Source organism: Oncorhynchus mykiss, unplaced genomic scaffold, assembly GCF_013265735.2.
Source record: "Oncorhynchus mykiss isolate Arlee unplaced genomic scaffold, USDA_OmykA_1.1 un_scaffold_121, whole genome shotgun sequence".
NCBI classification, from domain to species: Eukaryota; Metazoa; Chordata; class Actinopteri; order Salmoniformes; family Salmonidae; genus Oncorhynchus; species Oncorhynchus mykiss.
Window position 1 is genome coordinate 1548261 of NW_023493662.1, and position 16988 is coordinate 1565248.

A 16988-nucleotide genomic window follows, 5' to 3' on the forward strand; every position below is an offset into this window, starting at 1 on the left:
ACCTTGGCCATTGAAACTATAGTTAGTGACTTTCCTGTGGCCCTATTAACCACTCACACGTCTGTGAAGTGGGCAGAGTTATATTCCACTCTCAAAACATCTTGCACTATTTTATCCACAGCCACCACAATTGTCGTTTTGATCATAGGTTTCAAACCTGCCATCAAAGCCGAAATACAAATTATATCAATGTCCTCACATACCCAGTCTCTTTGTAGCTAAGTACATCTATTAATTCCCCATATTCCAGAAGAATTGGTAGAAAGCTCTCGCGCTTCTTTCAGCGACTCCATGGCTTTATTAAAAGCCTCCATCTTACAGGGAGAAACGGGGTCGTTATTATTCCCAAACCTTTCCCTTCTTTAAATAATACACACCTTCTATTAACTATTTTCCAAGGCAGCGCTACCCACTTCCCCGGATAATAATTCATTGGTCACAACACTTAATACCTTCTATAAAGTTTGCAAATGTCACACACACACTCCTGCTGCCCCGTCACACGTACACTCACGCACCCTGATTTTCTGTGTCTTTTTCCTTCGCGACAGACCGGGGTGATGTCGGGAAAGGACAATTACCTATCGTTAAGGGTGAGATACTGTTTTAAAACCATTGATTTAATTCCAAAATAGTACAAACTTTTTAAAGACATGTTAGAATGAATTACCAAATTGTACTACTATTTAAACATGAAGTATTTTATGTAAAAACATTGGAGGCGGTTTTCTTCTATCTCCTCCTCTGAAGAGGATCGGACCAAAATGCAGTTGGTGTTCATGTTCTCTAATAAAGAAAAACCCAAACAGCCAATCAGGTGCAAACTAACACAGAGACAGGAACAATCACCCACGAAACACTCAAAGAATATGGTTCCCAATCAGAGACACCGATAATCACCTGCCTCTGATTGAGAACCACTCCAGACAGCCATAGACTATACTAGATAACCCTACTATGCCACAATCCCAATACCTAACAAAAACCCCTAGACAAAACACACCACATATTAAACCCATGTCACACCCTGGCCTGACCAAAATAATAAAGAAAACACAAAATACTAAGACCAGGGCGTGACACCTACAGTTGTACATCATTACAAACTTTAATAACCAGTAATGCTTATAACATACCATTGTAGGAAAGACTATAAAATAATACATGTTTTTTCCAGACATTACATTTCTCTGCGACCCTGGCGTGAGAGAAAAGACAGCTTCCCCTATCGTTTAAGGGTGAGATACATTTTCAAAACCAATGATTTAATTCTGAATATTTAGTACATTTTAACACACGCTATAACACAACACTTAAAACTGAACATAAAGAAGTTTACATGCTTTGGGAAATACATATGAACTGACACTGAAAATCCTTAGGCTGGAAGCTCTGTGCCTGAACATATAAAGAGAACTCAATAGGAAACTAGGCTGAGAAACATTATTTAGATGTTTTTATTGTTGTTGAAAGCTTGAAATGGACACAATACCAAGGGACCTTGTGACCTTGTTTCTAACACACATACATACAGACACACATACACAGACACACACACACACACACACACACACACACACACACACATTCCTGCTTCATAGATATCAACCATAAGGGCAATAAAACTGAGGGGTGTGGGGCCATACTCTTTCAAAAGTTCAAACACAGAACCCCCCCCAGTTCAACCAGGTCCCTAGACATCAATCAGCATGACAACTTCAAAGGAATAGACACAATATAGATATAAAATAGCACACCCTCTAACACGTGACCACAGGAACAGGATGTCCTGGACAGATGCCCATATTTGGACATGTACATGTCATCTGGGTCATCAATCAAACGTTGCCGTCTACTTTATTCTCTCTTATATATCAAACCTGGACAGACAGGTACAGAACACCTCTTGGTATATCATATGTATATCATATCATCATTCAGGAAGTTATATATCATACCTGGACAGACAGGTACAGAACACCTCTTGGTCCTGCTCTACTCTCCTCCCTCCTGGACAGACAGGTACAGAACACCTCTTGGTCCTGCTCTACTCTCCTCCCTCCTGGACAGACAGGTACAGAACACCTCTTGGTCCTGCTCTACTCTCCTCCCTCCTGGACAGACAGGTACAGAACACCTCTTTGTATATCATATATATATATATATATATATATATATATATATATATATATATATATTCTGTCATCATTCAGGAAGTTATCCACAACAAGCATATCTTTGGGAGGACGTCCAGCCTCTCTTTTCCGGGAAAGAAAGTTTCTGTCAACCAACATGTCTTCTGTTTTGACATCAATACCATAGTTCTTGGTAAACTCAGTTCAGCATGATGTATCTAGGAAGTTGTTTGAGTTTTATTTTAGTTTTACTATTGAGAGTTCCCTCTATTTGTGTTTTCACTAGATTCATCATTGGCACGGAAAGAGAGTCCCTGTCTTCCTAACATTGATGTGACCACAACAATTCTCCTCAGATACTCCCTTCTCTCTGCAATATCACCAGCATGGTCAGATGTTCAAATCTGGGCAATGTTCCCATGATTGATAGTTTCCTGGTAGCTTTGCCACGACACTGTCTCTGTGTGTTTGTGTCATCTCATGTTAGACAAAGATAAGCTAAGATTTTTTCCAATTTTTGTAGCCATTACTGACAAAATAATAAAATGTAATGTTTATGTAGTAAAACTACATTAAATACAAGGTTAACTAGATATTATCTGTGTCATTTATAGCCTGACACAGATAGTAAAACTACATTAAATACAAGGTTAACTAGATATTATCTGTGTCATTTATAGCCTGGCACAGATAGTAAAACTACATTAAATACAACGTTAACTAGATATTATCTTTGTCATTTATAGCCTGGCACAGATAGTAAAACTACATTAAATACAACGTTAACTAGATATTATCTGTGTCATTTATAGCCTGGCACAGATAGTAAAACTACTGTAGCGACCCGCACAGACAGCTGTGTGTTATGTGTTCGGCTAGTATTCTAACTTCTGTCTAGAAAACAAACAACAAATGTTCTCAATGTTTCTGTCTTATTTCAGCTGTTGTTCTGCACTTCAAAGTGCTCCACTTCTCTGTTGATCATTGAAGAAACAATGTTATTCAATATAACAGAGTGATCTATCACAGTGTCAGACTGTTACCTAGACATCAATCATGGTTCCTTTCCATGTCAATATAACAGAGTGATCTATCACAGTGTCAGACTGTTACATAGACATTAATCATGGTTCCTTTCCATGTCAATATAACAGAGTGATCTATCACAGTGTCAGACTGTTACATAGACATTAATCATGGTTCCTTTCCATGTCAATATAACAGAGTGATCTATCACAGTGTCAGACTGTTACATAGACATTAATCATGGTTCCTTTCCATGTCAATATAACAGAGTGATCTATCACAGTGTCAGACTGTTACATAGACATTAATCATGGTTTCCTTTCCATGTCCATATAACAGAGTGATCTATCACAGTTTCAGACTGTTACATAGACATTAATCATGGTTCCTTTCCATGTCAATATAACAGAGTGACCTATCACAGTGTCAGACTGTTACATAGAAATTAATCATGGTTCCTTTCCATGTCAATATAACAGAGTGACCTATCACAGTGTCAGACTGTTACATAGAAATTAATCATGGTTCCTTTCCATGTCAATATAACAGAGTGACCTATCACAGTGTCAGACTGTTACATAGAAATTAATCATGGTTCCTTTCCATGTCAATATAACAGAGTGACCTATCACAGTGTCAGACTGTTACATAGACATTAATCATGGTTCCTTTCCATGTCAATATAACAGAGTGATCTATCACAGTGTCAGACTGTTACATAGAAATTAATCATGGTTCCTTTCCATGTCAATATAACAGAGTGACCTATCACAGTGTCAGACTGTTACATAGACATTAATCATGGTTCCTTTCCATGTCCATATGGATGTGTAATAACAATGTGTTCTAATAGTGCTTTGACCAAGAATCTGCTGGAAACACGTCAACAATTCATATCATTGAAGGGAATGAAGCTGCTGGGAAAGGAGTCAACAATTCATATCATGAAGGGAAGGGAATGAAGCTGCTGGGATCCACTATTTGAAGTCATTTAAAAAAACGTTATCTGGGCTTGATTAAACTGGGCTGGTACAATGGAACAAATAGAACAATGCTAAAAGTTCAAAACCATGAACACCTGACACTCCAAACTGGTTTGGAGCCTGGGGTTTCACACCAAACTGGTTTGGAGCCTGAGGTTTCACACCAAACTGGTCTCGGTTGGTCGTAGTTTCTTTCTGCAGAGTTGAGACGATAGGACAGGAAGGCACAGGGATGGAGCTTTTGGTCCTGGATGGATCGCTGCGACAGGATAGCCCCCACTCCAACGTCAGAAGCATCGACCTCAACCACAAACTGACGGGACAGGTCCGGATGGACGAGGTTGAGGGCTGTAGTGAATTGATGCTTCAGGTCCACAAAGGCTCTGTCAACCGCTGGGAACCATATGAACAGTAGATTGGGAGAGGTGAGTGCCAAGAGTGGGGCTGCCAGAGTGCTGTAGCCTCGAATGAAACACCGGTAGAAATGGGCAAACCCCAGGAAATGTTGTAGCTGCACCCTGGACATAGGTTGGGGCAAATCCACTACTGCTTTCATCTTTTCCGGGTCCATCTGGACATTTCCTTCAGCGATGACATATCCCAGAAAGGAGAGGGTAGAACGGTAGAACTCGCATTTCTCCGCTTTCACAAATAACTGGTTCTCCAGGAGGCGCTGAAGGACTTGTCGAACATGGAGGACGTGTTATTGGGCAGAACGGGAAAAAAAACAGGATATCGTCGAGGTAGACAAACACAAAATGATTTAACATGTCCCGGAGCACATCGTTTACCAGGGCTTGGGATATTCCACAGCTGCAAGAAAAGTTCTATATATTATTGAAACAATGTTGCGATTGTTTGTGAGAATGCCAACAGGTGTGGTTCCCTTGGGGGAGAGATTCTATTGGGGAAAGGTTCCTGTGGGGGTTGACATTGAAGCCAAGGGGAATAGGGTGTGTGTGTGCTCAAACACACATCCATGTGGGGGTCTGGGAGAGGAAGTGTGTCCATCTGATGAATGGGCATGTGCCTGAACAAAATGTTATACACTAGTTATAGTCTTCATTTGTAATGACCTGTCATTTTTGATTGGGAAAAAGTTAAATAAAACACCCAATATTTCATGAAAATCATCAACATGTATTTTGTGTGTTCAGATGCCCTGTGTGGACAAAATCATGGAACCTTATGACAATCAGATTAAATTAACTACATTTTTCAGAGAGAAAACTTGCAAATCGGTCCAAGTCAACCAGAACACAGCAGGAGGGTTAAATATGTATTTCAAATACATATAACAGAAATACTGCCCATCTCTGTCTCCACATTATCTTCTGTAACATGTTGAAGGGAAGTCCTGCTGTTGGAAGTGTACTCACCCTAAAGCCACTCTCCAATTAGGACCACATCCTAGTTAAGCAGTACACCTTGCTGCAGTCAGCTCGTTTGGTGAGGCACCATGCGGTTGGTGGGTCTCCAACCCAGCCACTACCTCATAGAGTATTCTACTACCAGGTTGGAGCGAAAATGAAAAAAATACTATTTCAAAATATAGATACAAGATACCGTAAAGATCAATGTATCAAAATAAACAACACCTGCATTTTGTAACATATTTATGAAATGTAACATACTTTATTTTAAACAAAAATACACTTGCAAACATTTAGCCCAAAGAGCAACAAGATTCTCAGTAATGGTTAAAAACCCCTTTTTTCTTGCTAATTGACAGTGATTCTGTATGTTGTTATCTACCTTAGTTGAGCAAGTCACTCTGGAGAAGCTAAATGACTCAAATCTATATGTGAAAATGAACATACCAAATAAACTGCAATGCACACTGGGTAGTATTATTGGTCTTGTTTTGGGGAGGAGCTGATTAGAAATAAAATTAGATTTGATTTGATTTGAATAGACACTTTGTTTAGTGCATTCATATTAAGACAGCTAAGTGAGACAACAATATATTACAATTGTATCAAATACATTTTCCGTCAACAAAGTATTTATCAACATTTTTAAATGTATATTTAGTTAATTTAGCAGACGCTCTAATCAAACCAGACTTCTGATTCCAGTAAAGGGTTAAAGAGGGGCTACAAGACGTGAACTGCTGCAAAAAAATGGTCAAGAAAAAGATGTATTTTGAAAATAAAAAAATAAATAAATTGGAGTATTGTTCAGCCCAGTGTAATTCAAATAACAAAATACTCAGAAGTATTTAAAATACGTATTTCAAATACATATAACATAAATAATAACCATCTCTGCCAACGACCCAACACTCTGTCACACTTCCTTATCAAAGAAACCACACCCCCTCTACATACAGAGAACACAGTCCAGGAGGAAGCCACTCCCCCTCTACATACAGAGAACACAGTCCAGTAGGAAGCCACTCCCCCTCTACATACAGAGAACACAGTCCAGGAGGAAGCCACTCCCCCTCTACATACAGAGAACACAGTCCAATAGGAAGCCACTCCCCCTCTACATACAGAGAACACAGTCCAGGAGGAAGCCACTCCCCCTCTACATACAGAGAACACAGTCCAGTAGGAAGCCACTCCCCCTCTACATACAGAGAACACAGTCCAGGAGGAAGCCACTCCGCCTCTACATACAGAGAACACAGTCCAGTAGGAAGTCACTCCCCCTCTACATACAGAGAACCCAGTCCAGTAGGAAGCCACTCCCCCTCTACATACAGAGAACCCAGTCCAGTAGGAAGCCACTCCCCCTCTACATACAGAGAACACAGTCCAGGAGGAAGCCACTCCGCCTCTACATACAGAGAACACAGTCCAGTAGGAAGCCACTCCCCCTCTACATACAGAGAACCCAGTCCAGTAGGAAGCCACTCCCCCTCTACATACAGAGAACACAGTCCAGTAGGAAGCCACTCCCCCTCTACATACAGAGAACACAGTCCAGGAGGAAGCCACTCCGCCTCTACATACAGAGAACACAGTCCAGTAGGAAGCCACTCCCCCTCTACATACAGAGAACCCAGTCCAGTAGGAAGCCACTCCCCCTCTACATACAGGGAACAGAGTCCAGGAGGAAGCCACTCCCTGTCCTCTGGTGTAGAGTTCCATGAAACAGAAAGTAATCTTTCACACTGCCACTGCTTAACCTACGGGAGAGAGCACCAAAATGGCAGAGAATCAGGAACTGTTCTGTTGCTCCATCTGTCTGGATCTACTGAAGGATCCGGTGACTACTGCCTGTGGACACAGTTACTGTATGGGCTGTATTAAAGAAAGCTGGGATCAGGATGATCTGAAAGGTGTCTACAGCTGTCCACAGTGCAGACAGACCTTTATCCCAAGGCCTGTTCTGAAGAGAAACATTGTGCTGGCTGAAGTGGTGGAGAAACGGAAGAAGACAGGACTCCAGGCTGCTCCCCCTCCTGCCCTGTGCTATGCTGGACCTGGAGATGTGGCGTGTGATGTCTGCACCGGGACCAGAAAGCAGAAAGCCCTCATGTCCTGTCTGGTGTGTCTGGCCTCTTACTGTGAGACTCACCTCCAATCTCACTATGAATCTCCTGCTTTGAAGAAGCACAAGCTGGTCAAAGCCACCGCACAACTACAGGAGAAGATCTGCTCTCATCATGACAAACTGCTGGAGGTTTACTGTCGTACCGATCAGCAGTGTATCTGTTATCTGTGTACAATAGATGAACATAAAGGCCATGATACAGTGTCAGCTGCAGCAGAGAGGACTGAGAAACAGGTAAGACCAGAACAACTTGTTGGTGACTGTCTGATAAACTAAGAATTAAAGATACAGTAGGAACTAAGACTGTTTGAATATGAGATCATTATATTATCTACAATATGAAATGGATCCACAAATATGAACACAAACATTGAGTATATTGAGTTTGTTACAAATGTATCACCATTTTCTAAAGTCAAACACTATTATTATTCGCCTACCTCCTCATGCCTTTTGCACACATTGTATATAGACTCCCCCTTTGTTTTCTACTGTGTTATTGACTTGTTAATTGTTTACTCCATGTGTAACTCTGTGTTGTCTGCTCATACTGCTATGCTTTATCTTGGCCAGGTCGCAGTTGCAAATGAGAACTTGTTCTCAACTAGCCTACCTGGTTAAATAAAGGTGAAATAAAAAAATAAATAAAAAATTAAACTTGTTGGTGACTGTCTGATAAACAAGGAATTAAAGATACAGTAGGAACTAAATATGTTTGAATATGAGATCATTATATTATATACAATATGAAATGGATCCACAAAAATGAACACAAACCTTGAGTATATAGAATTGTTAACCCAGATTCTCCAAATGTATCACCATTTTCTAAAGTCAAACACTATTATCATTCTGAATGGCCTTTTATGAGTCCAAAGTTCAGTCTCAACCCCTTGATACATGTAGGCCTACCATAAAAACTATAATCATTCACATAGCAACATAATATCATATTGTAAAGGGACTTCCTCAGGATTGTCGACCTTCCTCTCTATGGGTCCTATGTCACATTACTATACTATTGATCTACTGGACTAATAAAGCTTGATAGCTCATTGAAGAGTGATTCTCCACAGAGGCAGCTGGGGATGAGTCAACAGAAGGTCCAGCAGAGATTCCAGGAGAGAGAGAAGGAGCTGAAGGAGCTCCAACAGGCTGTGGAGTCTCTCAAGGTGAGTATTGTTGACCTGAGGAGACACACCATTTCACTTCTCTCCTCCAGTCAGAGAGAGAGAGAGAGAGGGGCACCTATTCAATCCCACTGACCCCACTGTTGGGAACAGGCTGTCTGGACCACTTTCAAAGAATAGACTGGTTCATGTAACTGACTGGGCTGCCTCATCACATAACCATGAGTAACCATGACGACTCATGTCCCCTATACATTAAAATGGAACTCTCTCAATTGAATTAAATTCATAGGGCTTTATTGGCATGGAAATATATGTTTACATTGCCAAAGCAAGTGAAATAGACAATAAACAAAAGTGAAATAAACAATCAGAAATGAACAGTAAACATTACACTTGGAAGAGATTTGGGGGATGGGGGAGGGTCTATTAGAAGTTAGTAGGACTCTTTTATTTTCTCAGAAGTTCTGAGTTAGGTAGGAGGATTTAGAGTGGTGTAAACCGTGATTGAACACACTCCAGCACAGTAGGTGGCGCCATGCACCTTTAACGTTGGTTTGAGGACCTCCATTATATCATAGAAGAAGAAGTTGGTCTGTGAGGGTTTTGTTGTTCCTGAGGAGGGCTACTATTCTTTTCTCTTTTGGTTTTCAAGTATTTTCAGAATGTATTAAAGCCAAAGCTAAAGCTTCCCTAAACAATTCAATATATCAGTCAATATATTTTCTCTGTGATTTATTTTCTCTCCGTCAACTGTTCCATCGCATCTTAACCGTCCTACCGGGCGGGCACTAGGACCCGGGGGAGGCTGCTGCTGCAGAGGCTGCTGCACCGCTCGTGACTGTCAGTCCTCCTTGTAGCTCATTGGTTAAGCTGTGGCTCGAGACTGTTAACAGTTAACGGACAGGAAACGGCTCTGACAGGACACATTCATGTCGAGGCAGTGATGTGAATGTGTGGTAAGTTAGAATAGAGAGAGAGAGTTTTCACTACTATAGACTTTGGTCATAATCAAAGCTTTGTTAACCAATAGGTTTTTATGTGAGGCTGCCTGTAAGTTACAGTGTAACAGACGTTACTAACGGTAACGGTGTCTTTTAAATTCGACATAAGTTATGTGGCGATGATATCTAGTTAACGTTGTATTTAATGTAGTGTAATGACCTGACTAGATCATAAAGGAACAATTGTCCAGACAGAGGATTGAGTTACGAATTGACGGTTTATTAGCAACTTTACACAGGCTACTGTTTGGCCTTAGCTCACGCCAAATAAATGAAAGATACCCCACAAGCCAATCGGGACCTTCTCTTGTGAAGCCCAGACGTAAGAGAGAGAACAAAGGCTGAACCTTAACTTCCAATGCCCCGGCCCCTCCACGCCACTCCGCCAACCACCAGGATGCCCGGCATCAGAACATCCCAGGCATTCCTGTGATTGGCAGATAGCAGGTTGATTGGCATGTCGGACCCCGCGAACACTGGGAACTGGTAAGTACAACACAACCACCTACTAGCCGAACACATAACACACAGCTGTCTGTGCGGGTCGCTACAGTAGTTTTACTATCTGTGCCAGGCTATAAATGACACAGATGATATCTAGTTAACGTTGTATTTAATTGATCACAGCTTTCTGCTTTCCATGTAGAGTTTTTGGTAAAAAACATTACATTTGATTATTTTGTCAGTAATGGCTGCAAAAATGGGAAAAATCTTAGTTTATCTTTGATAATATCTTTGTCAAACATGAGATGACACAAACACACAGAAACAGTGTTGTGTCAAAGCTACCAGAAAACGATCAATCATGGGAACATTGCTCAGATTTGAACATCTGACCATGCTGGTGATATTGCAGAGAGAAGGGAGTATCTGAGGAGAATTGTTGTGGTCACATCAATGTTAGGAAGACAGGGACTCTCTTTCTGTGACAATGATGAATCTAGTGAAAGCACAAATAGAGGGAACTCTCAATAGTAAAACTAAAATAAAACTCAAACAACTTCCTAGATACATCATGCTGAACTGAGTTTACCAAGAACTACGGTATTGATGTCAAAACAGAAGACATGTTGGTGGACAGAAACTTTCTTGCCCGGAAAAGAGAGGCTGGTGTTCTGTACCTGTCTGTCCAGGAGGGAGGAGAGTAGAGCAGGACCAAGAGGTGTTCTGTACCTGTCTGTCCAGGAGGGAGGAGAGTAGAGCAGGACCAAGAGGTGTTCTGTACCTGTCTGTCCAGGAGGGAGGAGAGTAGAGCAGGACCAAGAGGTGTTCTGTACCTGTCTGTCCAGGAGGGAGGAGAGTAGAGCAGGACCAAGAGGTGTTCTGTACCTGTCTGTCCAGGAGGGAGGAGAGTAGAGCAGGACCAAGAGGTGTTCTGTACCTGTCTGTCCAGGAGGGAGGAGAGTAGAGCAGGACCAAGAGGTGTTCTGTACCTGTATATGTCCAGGAGGTAGGACAAGGCCTGGTGGACCTGGAGAGCAGGGTGGCAGAGTTCTGACTCAATGAGGTGCAGAGAGGCTACTGAACCTACTGTCTCTCTCAATTCAATTCAATTCAAGGGCTTTATTGGCATGGGAAACGTGTTAACATTGCCAAAGCAAGTGAGGTAGATAATGTATAAAGTGAATATATAAAGTGAAATAAACAATAAAAATGAACAGTAAACATTACACATACAGAAGTTTCAAAACAATAAAGACATAAAGACATTACAAATGTCATATTATATCAAATGTGGGGCGGCAGGGTAGCCTAGTGGTTAGAGTGTTGGACTAGTAACCGGAAGGTTGCGAGTTCAAACCCCCGAGCTGACAAGGTACAAATCTGTCGTTCTGCCCCTGAACAGGCAGTTAACCCACTGTTCCCAGGCCGTCATTGAAAATAAGAATTTGTTCTTAACTGACTTGCCTGGTTAAATAAAGGTAAAATAAAAAAAATATACAGTGTTTTAACAATGTACAAATGGTAAAGGACACAAGATAAAATTAATAAGCATAAATATGGGTTGTATTTACAATGGTGTTTGTTCTTCACTGCCCTTTTCTCGTGGCAACAGGTCACAAATCTTGCTGCTGTGATGGCACACTGTGGAATTTCACCCAGTAGATATGGGAGTTTTTCAAATTTGGATTTCTTTTCGAATTCTTTGTGGATCTGTGTAATCTGAGGGAAATATGTCTCTCTAATATGGTCATACATTGGGCAGGAGGTTAGGAAGTGCAGCTCAGTTTCCACCTATTTTTTTGGGTAGTGAGCACATAGCCTGTCTTCTCTTGAGAGCCATGTCTGCCTACGGCGGCCTTTCTCAATAGCAAGGCTATTCTCACTGAGTCTGTACATAGTCAAAGCTTTCCTTAATTTTGGGTCAGTCACAGTGGTCAGGTATTCTGCCGCTGTGTACTCTCTTTGTAGGGCCAAATAGCATTCTAGTTTGCTCTGTTTTTTTGTTAATTCTTTCCAACCTGTCAAGTAATTATCTTTTTGTTTTATCATGATTTAGTTGGGTCTAATTGTGCTGCTGTCCTGGGACTCTGTAGGGTGTGTTTGTGAACAGAGCCCCAGGACCAGAATGCTTAGGGGACTCTTCTCCAGGTTCATCTCTCTGTAGGTGATGGCTTTGTTGTGGAAGGTTTGGGAATCGCTTCCTTTTAGGTGGTTGTAGAATTTAACAGCTCTTTTCTGGATTTTGATAATTAGTGGGTATCGGCCTAATTCTGTTTTGGTTTGTTTGGTTGTCAATTAGGGTGTGCAGGGTGAATACATGGTCTGTTGTTCGGTAATTTGGTAAAAAGCCAATTTGACATTTGCTCAGTACATTGTTTTCAATGAGGAAGTGTACGAGTCTGCTGTTAATGATAATGCAGAGGATTTTCCCAAGGTTACTGTTGACACATATTCCACGGTAGTTATTGGGTCAAATTTGTCTCCACTTTTGTGGATTGGGGTGATCAGTCCTTGGTTCACAATATTGGGGAAGATGCCAGAGCTAAGTATGATGTTAAAGAGTTTTAGGATAGCCAATTGGAATTTGTTGTCTGTATATTTGATCATTTCATTGAGGATACCATCAACACCACAGGCCTTTTTGGGTTGGAGGGTTTTTATTTTGTCCTGTAACTCATTCAATGTAATTGGAGAATCCAGTGGGTTCTGGTCGTCTTTAATAGTTGATTCTAAGATCTGTATTTGATCATGTATATGTTTTTGCTCTTTATTCTTTGATGACCTCAGGCCTTAGATATTCCAGGATGATATAGTGAAGGCTTTTTGTTCCATAGAGTGTCCAATGTTGTTGGTTGTGGTTTGGCCTCAGGCCAGTAAGTGTGAGCAGAGCCTGCTGAGCATCTGGTACATGCCATTGGCTTGGGCGAGTGTGAGAGTGGGGGTTGGGACTGTTTGCCCACTCACTACCTGGGCGTATGTGTGGCTTCCATGTTGAGGCCCTCTTTGCGGGGGTGGGGTGCATGGGGTGGGCAGGAGTGGCATAGGTCTGATCTGAGGGGGCCTAAATGGGGTGTGGGCATGGTTGACGTGGGGGGGTGTTGATTGGTTGGGGTGGGGGTGTGGATGTGTCTGGGTGTACTGTGGTCTGGATGTAATTCCTCTTGGCGTGGGTCCTCTATGTGTAGGTCCAGGGGGGGTCCTGCAGTTCTGGGAGGGTGTCTATTGAGATGTTGCTCCTGTGTGAAGTGTTGGGGATACGTTTGAGGGCGATGTCCTTTAGAGTCCGGGCAAAGGTGGGCACTGCTGCCTTGTAGAGGTGGACCTGGTCATAGAGGCTGTTCAAGTCCAGGGTGGAGTGGTGGGCCAGGAAAACGTTTGGTTTTGAGGCACAGTCACGGGAAATACTTGCGTTTACCCGAGGTATTGTGGCAGGGTGGAAGTATTTTCGTGGTAGCAGGGTGGAGATAACCACTTGTGCGTTGGGGAAAGTAGAAGAAGCCTTTTCAATCACTCCCTTCAGTGCTGTGGCCACCCTTTCCTGCTGTGCTCTCAGGTCGTTTGTGCCTGTGTGTATTATTATGTGGCTGGGTGAACCTAGTTGGTCCTCAGACAGAAGGTCGAGGGCGCGCTGGGTGTTTGGACACCAGAGTTTAGACAGAAAGTTTTTTATCTTCTATATATTTCCCATTTGAGTCCATAAGTTGTACAATCTGTGTCTTGTGTTTGTCCTCAGTGGGTGTGGAGGGGTTGTCAGAAGGGCCATCAGGGTGGCTGACAGGGGGGGTGCTCAGAGGGGGTGAGAGCCGCTGGGCTTGGGGTTCCTCATTTATCTGTTCTGCTGTGATGTCGACTCTATGGTCAGGGTCTGGTGTGGACTGTTCTGCTGTGGTGTTGAGACTTTTGTCAGGTGCTGAGGTGGGCTGTTCTGCTGGCTTCTCTGTGGGGGTGGCCACCTCTCTAGTGGGTTGTTCTCTGTCACACTCCGCCCCCCTCACCCTCTCCTCCATCCCCCTCAACCTCTCCTCCACCAGCAGTCTGATCCTCTCCTCTAATGCTCTGTTCTGCTCCTCTTTCTCCTGTTGAAGTTGTCTCACCACTGTCCAGAGTGCAGATATGTCTCTGTCCACCTCCAGCTCTCCGGGTCTGGTTAAGGGGATGTTGTTGTGCTGGACTGTTGTCTGGGTCTGTGCTGACTGAAGTGTAATCACCTGCTGTTCCAGCTCCACCTGCCTTACCTCCAGCTGGGTGAATTTGTCCTTCATTTCAATGATTTTCGATAAGGAGCTTCATTTTGTAATCTTTTCTTGCTTTATCATTCTTTACATGCACAGGGTACTGTAATTACCTCTGAACAGCGGGAGGGAGCTTCTAAGGCCTCTCCATTTGGTTGGGGTAGACTGTGTGACTCTCCTGCCATTGTTGGGCTAATGGGCTTTGACACCTCTCACTTGACACGTCAGTGCTAGTTGAAGCTGTATCAAGCTTGGCAGAATTATGTTAGAATTCAGTCCTTATAAAGTAATGTTGTGTATTTTTCTTATTGGCTTTTGGAGATAAAATATAGTTTCAGACTAAACATTACTCACTCAGTTCCAGGTTGGATGGTGTTTTCAGGTTTCTGTTGTTTTCCAGAGAATTTGCTGTATAGAATAATAATCCTTGGTAGTTGTGAACCTTCCAGGTGATTCCGTAATTCCGTCCAAAATCAGGTTGTAGGTTTTAAGTTTTGATTTGAAGTGAGGGTTATGTTGTAGAGGGTAGAATCCAGTATGTGTTCCTGACAAAAAATCCAAGTTTATCTAACTCCTAATCTATCTTTTTTTAAGAAAATGCTGAAAAATGCAGGAGCTCATCTGATCCTGACCTGTTCTCTCTCTCTCTCTCTCTCTCTCTCTCTCTCTCTCTCTCTCTCTCTCTGTCTCTGTCTCTGTCTCTGTCTCTGTCTCTGTCTCTGTCTCTGTCCCTGTCTCTCTCTCTCCCTCTCTCCAGCGCTCTGCACAGTCAGCAGTGGAGGACAGTGATCAGATCTTTACTGAGCTGATCCGCTCCATTGAGAGAAGGAGCTCTGAGGTGAAGGAGCTGATCAGAGCCCAAGAGAAGGCTCAAGTGAGTCAAGCTGAAGGACTCCTGGAGCAACTGAAGCAGGAGATAGCTGAGCTGAGGAAGAGAAGCACTGAGCTGGAGCAGCTCTCACACACAGAGGATCACATCCATTTCCTCCAGGTAACTAAACTGTCTTGTTACATGTGATATGAAATTAACTTCATGTGAAACTATTCATCTCAATCATTATGTTGTCCTGTCTCTCTGTCCCTGTCTCTCTCTCTGTCCGTCCCTCTCTCTCTGTCCGTCTCTCTCTCTCTCTCTGTCCGTCCCTCTCTCTCTCTCTCTCTCTCTGTCCGTCCCCCTCTCTCTCTCTCTCTGTCCGTCCCTCTCTCTCTCTCTCTCTCTGTCCGTCCCCCTCTCTCTCTCTCTCTCTGTCCATCCCTCTCTCTCTCTCTCTCTCTCTCTCTCTCTCTCTCTCTCTCTCTCTCTATCTCTCTCTCTCTCTCTCTCTCTCTCCAGAGTTATCAGTCTCTCTGTCTCTCTCTCTCTCCAGAGGTATCAGTCTCTCTCCAGTATCAGTGTATCTTCAGACTTACCCAGCATCGTTGTCCCTCCTCTTCAGTACTTTGGAGATGTGAGTAAGACTGTGTCTGAACTGAGAGAGAAACTAGAAGACTTCCTTAAAGGAGAATGGACCAAGATCTCCACTACAGGTGTGTTGAAAACAATAAGAACATCAACTTTAGACCATTGAAAGTTCCCTACTAGTCATATACATGTGGAATATGGTCTGATGATAACATTCCCTCTCTCTGTCAATGTGTTTGTGTGTCTGTAGTGAATATAGTGGATGTTGTACTGCCTCCAGAGCCCAAGACCAGAGAACAGTTGTTACAACGTGAGTCTCTTTATTGTGAAGTAACTAACAGTCTCTTTTTACTGACACTCCTAACAATCCCTCTAGAAATATATAGCAATAGTAGATCTAATCAAAGACTGGGTATCTATCTGACTCCTCATATTTCTCTGATTTGATCTCTGCTGTGCTCTAATCAAAGACAGGGTAGATACAGTATCTGACTTAACTTATTGTTCTGACTCCCCTCATTGGTCTCTGCTCTTCTCCCAGATTCCTGTCAGCTCACACTGGACCCAAACACAGCATACACACGCCTCTCTCTGTCTGAAGGGAACAGAAAGGTGACCTATACAGACCAAGTCCAACCATATCCTGACCATCCAGACAGATTCACCAACTACAGGCAGGTTCTGTGTAGAGAGGGTCTGTCTGGACGCTGTTACTGGGAGGTGGAGTGGAGTGGTGGTGTTATTACAGCAGTCTCATATAAAGACATCAGCAGAACAGAGTTCTGAGTTCGGAGTTTACAGTGCTCTAGAGGTGATTATTGTTTCAGACACAATAATGTTGTGACTAAAGTATCAGGCCCTCAGTCCTCCAGAGTAGGAGTGTACCTGGATCACAAGGCAGGTACTCTGTCCTTCTACAGTGTCTCTGACACAATGACCCTCCTCCACAGAGTCCAGACCACATTCACTCAGCCCCTCTATCCTGGGTTTTATGTCTCTGGTACTGCTGAGGTGGTTAAACTGTAGTAGGGTCCACATAGATACTAGTCATGCTGGTGTAGTCTATAGCTGAGCTGGTTAAACTGTAGTAGGGTCCACATAGATACTAGTCATGCTGGTGTAGTCTAT

The 16988-nt window shown here is 42.7% G+C and overlaps 1 protein-coding gene and 1 long non-coding RNA gene across 3 annotated transcripts in view; one reads left to right on the forward strand and one right to left on the reverse strand.

Annotated features, from left to right (window-relative positions):
• The window catches only part of LOC118947094, a 179924-nt gene extending 163789 nt beyond the window's left edge, over positions 1-16135 (forward strand). Inside the window, exon 3 of the long non-coding RNA XR_005041751.1 lies at positions 16111-16135. This is a non-coding gene — a long non-coding RNA (uncharacterized LOC118947094). The remainder of the gene's footprint in view (positions 1-16110) is intronic.
• The window catches only part of LOC118947085 (E3 ubiquitin/ISG15 ligase TRIM25-like), a 71054-nt gene that overhangs the window by 20547 nt on the left and 33519 nt on the right, over positions 1-16988 (reverse strand). The gene's annotated exons all lie outside the window — the stretch shown is intronic.